Here is a 5877-nt window from a genome sequence, read left to right as displayed (position 1 = left end):
AGTTCAGCCTCACTTTGCTTCTTATTACTCATTGTATCTCTTCCTCTTGTAGAAGGAATCTCTACAGGGATAGACCAAGCATCATTTCTTTTCTTGTTTGCCCTAGCAGTACCAGAGACTTTGACTCCTAAACTCCTTTTCCTTTTAGGATTGTAACTGTCAAATACCATTCTCAGTAGGTCTGTGAGGAATTCCTGCTCAGATGTAACAGGTTCTTGAACATTTTTCCCTAATGGAACGAACCCCTCAACAACTTCTCCAGACACACTTCCCCATGTTTCTCACTCCAAACTACCATAATACCCGATTCTTTAGTTAAACCAATAGGAGTGGGTGAAGATTCAACCGCTCTTTTTCCCATTCCCCTCATAGAACATCGAGCACCCTCACTCTCCTTTTCTTTTATCTTTTTATTTTTACCACCAATTTTTCCAGACTCTATTATTTCAACACCAACCATATTTCCTCCCAGAACAAACTTAGTTTCCAGTTTTTTAGCAACCTCAGATATGATTTCAGGAGTAACTTTAGGGACAGATGTTACCTGCTCTGTCTCAGAAGAAACAATTTCTTCCCTCTCAGTAGCAGACTTGAATATTCATCAAATTTTTGGGGTTCTTCCCGAATCGCTTTCAAATTTTATTTATTTTCTTGATTTGCTCTCCACCAACGACAACCTTGCGAGCCATCATCTTTATCCTTCCTTTCTTAGAGATGGGTGTGGTTGAAGGTGTAATAGATGGTGTGGGTGTGATTTCCTTGGGTGGTGATGAAGGATTCTCAGAGGGGTTAGCCATTTCTATGCTTAGGTATGAGAAAAGATGAGTTTGAGTGTGTTTGGAAGATGAGATAAGATAGATGGAATTTTAACGGCTTGGCAATTAGAAGTGAAGAAACACTAAGGCTTAATCAATTTAAGGAGTGTTTAATTGGGTAATGATGGCATTTTTCAGAAGTCTAATCAAACTGAAATTCAGTTTGAAAAGACGATGAAGAGTGTCCCTAGAATCTAGGCACTTAATGCGGTTTTGGACTCTTTTTGAACGAAACTGGTTCATTTCATAAGGAATAAGTTCAAAAGGGTTTGAGATTAAATGGGACTCTCCTCTTAATCATGATCCAAATATAATTATTCCAAAATATGTAGAGTGGAGAATACATACTAAGTATTCTTGATGAACCAGGTTCTTCACTAAGAAATTTCTTGTGTAAGTTTGAATTTTTCAAGAAAATAGAGATAATATCATTAGAGATTAATGAGTCATTTCAGCATATGTCACAAGAGTATACTGATGAAAGTATGAGACTGAGAAAAATCTAATCTAATTATGTACAACAATTCACAAATTTTTCTAACCAAAATTTTGAGTTAGAACTGGTTCCTTTTAGGTGATCTTAATCATCCGTAACTCTAACCTTTTCCTTTCAAAGCGATCTCTACTTAGAGCTTTTGTGAAGATGTCAGCTATTTGCTTGTCAGTACCACAAAATTCCACATTGATCAAACCCTTCTTATAGTTGTCCCTCAAGAAATGATACCTAACATCTATGTGCTTAGTTATTTTGTGATAAACCGGGTTTTTAGTCATACCAATTGCACTAGTGTTATCACGGAATATGGGGATACAACCTACATCAATTTCAAAATCCATTAATTGCTGTTTGATCCACAATAATTGAGCACAACGAGGCAACAACGACATACTCAACTTCAACAATAGATAAGGACATAGAATTTTGCTTTTTGGTGGCCCAAGACACAAGACATGAGCTAAGAAAGAGTGCCATACCTGAGCTGCTCTTTCTGTCCACAAGAAATTCTGCATAATCGGCATCAACATATCCCACTAAGTTGAAATTACTACCTTTTGGATACCATAGTTGTCACGCCCCGAACCTGGAGGGCAAGACCGGCACCCGGTGCCTCACTTATCCTTGCATACCAACTTGCAACTAAGGGACGCTGAACATATAATGTTATACTTTGGCCATGGGGTCACATTGCAAGACAATTGTGAAGCAAAATATAAAACTGAATGGAAAATAATGTTGATTAAACATCAATATAAAGTTGGGTCGACAAGGCCGTCATAACTACTACAGCTGACAAACCAACAAAATATACATACAAGACCCAACATACTGCACTAATTGACAGGATATGTCTACAAGCTTCTACTGATAGATGTACTATGATCGGATCAGGGCCCTGACCTACCCATAACCTATATACATATATACATAAGATGAACACAAAACTCTAGATCCGGCAACTCCGAAGGACGTGGAGCTTATCGATAAAGCTGAACTTGGACAACACCAACTGAGAAGGTTTACCTGTTTGTCTTTCTAAACTTGCACGCATGAAATGCAGCATCCCCAAAAAAAGGGACGTCGGTACAAAATAATGTACCGAGTATGTAAGGCAATAAAATAACTGAAAGCTGAAACTGAACTGATAATATAATAACTGAAAGTAACTGGGAGTCAAAGATGATCTGGTGATATACTTACCTGTTGATACTGACTCAACTCTCTCAATATAGTAAGTAAAATAAATGTCCGGCTCTATAAGGCTCGGAATATATGACTGCTCCGCCGTAGTAGGCTCGTTCATAGGCACTCGGCCATGCTAGGCTCTGTTCTCGTCCATTCTGGACTCGCTCATAGGCGCCCGGCCACAGTAGGCTCGGTATATAACTTACCATCTAATCAGAGGTTGCCCAATAGGGGCTTGCCCACCGATTATAGCTCGATAGTGGTAAAAATACTATAATACTGTGTATATATATAGACACTCTACTTTCTTGACTGGAAGAAGACAATAATCAATTGAATATAAAGTCCCAATAAGGGAGAATACTGTAACTTATGAGACAATGATCATGCATATAAATTCGGGAGTATGAACTTTTTTTATGCCTCGTTATCAAATACATGTAATTACGAGATCATGACAAAACGAAGGAAGGGCTTATCCTTAACATACCTGAGCCGATTCTCTTGACAATGCCTCTTACATACATCAATTGCGACAAAACACGTAATGGCGGTTCGAAGTAGGGGAGAATCCGTGTGATATTCTTGAGAAAGATTTCACCATACTCCCTTAGAATCACAAAATGCCGTTGCTATTATATTAAATAGTCTTCGTATGAAATGTTGAAGCAATTACATTACCAGAATTATATCTCTCTTTGTATGAAGTAAATCACATTACTATGTTGGTTAGATGTAAGCATCTCTGTCACGACCCCGGTTCGCCCTCCGCGAACCATCATGACGGCACCTAGTCTCTATGACTAGGTAAGCCTAACAATGTGGAATGTAAACAATAATTGCGGAAGAAATAATTAAAAATTAAAATAGTAAAATGAAACAGTGTTGAAGGTGCCGCTCGGCACATACAATAACAACTCTCGAAGCTAATAGCAAATTCCCAAAACTCGGAATCTCACGAATCACAAGCTAAGAGATAAATAAGAAGCTCTAACTCCGGAAATGTCTAAACAAGGGGAAAATACTGAAGGGCTATACTTATTACAGAGGGATAGAAAGGGACTCCTCGGTCTACGGACACGACAGATATACCTCAAAGTCTATACAGAAATGCCTCCTCCCAAGGATGATAGAACTGAGTGGAAGTACCTGGATCTGCACAACAAAAATGTGCAGAAGAGTAGCATGAGCACACCACAGCGATGCCCAGTAAGTATCAAGACTAACCTCGGTAGAGTAGTAACGAGGAACAGTCAAGACACCTACCGGTCCAATAAATTGTACAATTATAGGAACAACGGGATGTAATGTATATATAAAGACTACATGAAATGGCTAACAATACTACAATCTCAATAAGGGAAGAAAACCGCAAGCAACACGAAATACCAAAATAATGACACAGAAGAGCGAGCAAAAACACAACCCAAATCCTAGAGTCACAATACAATAAAGGTAAGCAATAACTCAGATCCTACCACAGTGTTCACATCAGGTCTTATCCAATGATTTCCACGAAATACCAAATCTCAGACAATTACAACTCACAATATTAGTACCTGAAATCTAACACTTGGCATCCTATGCCCCCATCAGCCTCATCATCATACTGACAACTCACTTGCTAACCAGGGACACTCTCACATATATAATAAGTAAACGAGGGTGTATATCTATACTCAACAAAATTAGGAGGACTTCACATCTAATAGGAGTGTTCAACTACCTGTATGCTTGTGCAAGTACTCTAACAAAATTCCTACTAGCTAATAGACGTAAGGAGAAGAGCAGACAACACATACGATGTTTCCTCCCAACTTCCACGAGATAAAGCTCATACAGGTAAGCATACCACAATCACAATATTAAACAAACAGGAATGCCCCCAGGCCATCACGAATCTTCACAATCAATCCCTGACATAGCCCACCTTGTCTTGCCACGTGTGCAAATAATAACATAATAAGTGCCCGCCTTGTTTCGCCACACGTGCATCATAATGTTCCCACCTTGTCTCGCCACATGCGCAACCCACATATAAGCATATAAACATATCCTGCCTTGTCACCGCATGTGCAATATATCAATAGTAACAATAGCGCGGCAAAGACCTCGTGCAACCCCTCAACAACAACCGCACAGTAGAGACCTCGTGCACAACATAACCACAACCGCACGACAGAGACCTCGTGCACCAACACAACCACAACCACACGGCAGAGACCTCGTGCACCAATAACCACAACTGCACGACAATAACAATGATAGTAATACAAAGTACAACGAGTGAATCTACTCTAAAACTTCAAATCACAAGGAATCGATATAACTAGTTCACAAGAATAGCCATAGTAAGAAAAATGGAAGGCATAAAGGGGACAGTTCAACAAAAGGGGAAATTAACATGTAGTGATAATCCCAAATAAAAAAAAATCAGTATAAGGAAGACAACACGAGTCTAGTAGTCCCAAATAAAGGCAAGCCGACAAAGATATAGGTCATCTAAACTCCGTTTAAGGTTGGGAAGTTACAAGAAAATTGGGTAATTTCAGTTAAGGGAAGGTGATCTTAGCTGCACTTAAGACTAGGCGATTATAGGAGGGATGACAATAACTCTCAGTAACGTAGGCAGTTATGAAAAGGTAGCATGATGATAAGAGAGACGAAGTTCTTCAGTTAAATCAAACAGGATGACAATTAGGCAATAAGAGTAAATCATGCAGCAAACAATTCCAACTAAGCATGTAGAGACGAAACTAATAAGCAGGAACTCAGTCATATCAAGAATAACTCCATACATAGTGAATATAAGAACCTAAGAACCCTAAGAGGCCAACTATCCACAATTAAGTCCGGGTACGCTCTCGTCACCTCGCGTACACGGATTTCAATCAACATAGAAGACTCAATCCTAAGGGAAAGTCCCCCACCCAAGGTTAGGCAAGATACTTACCTCAAAGATGATAAACCGATACTCTAAGATGCACTTCTCGGGTGAAAAGACCTCCGGATAGCTCAAATCTAACCAAATTAACTTCAAAGTACAAATAAAACACATAAGATACTATTCTGGATCATAAAGTTTCAATCTTGATCAAATTCTAAAAATCGGTCCAAAAGTTGACCCCCGGGCCCACACCTCAGAACCTAATTTTTTTTATAAAAACTGAATACCTATTCCGATTCGAGTTCAACTATACAAATTTTATCAAATTTCGATACCATTTGGTCCCTCAAATCATGATTTTTCACTTTGAATTTTTTCTTCAAAAACCAACTCTTTCCCCAACCCAAAACACAATTTAAATGATAAAAATAAAGACAAATTCATGGAATATATTTAATTCTAGTCGAAGAACACTTACCCAATCGAATTTC

This window comes from Nicotiana sylvestris, chromosome 4 (assembly GCF_000393655.2).
Source record: "Nicotiana sylvestris chromosome 4, ASM39365v2, whole genome shotgun sequence".
Taxonomy (NCBI): Eukaryota; Viridiplantae; Streptophyta; class Magnoliopsida; order Solanales; family Solanaceae; genus Nicotiana; species Nicotiana sylvestris.
The sequence above is the reverse complement of the archived record's forward strand: the minus strand, read 5'-3'. Positions refer to the sequence as shown.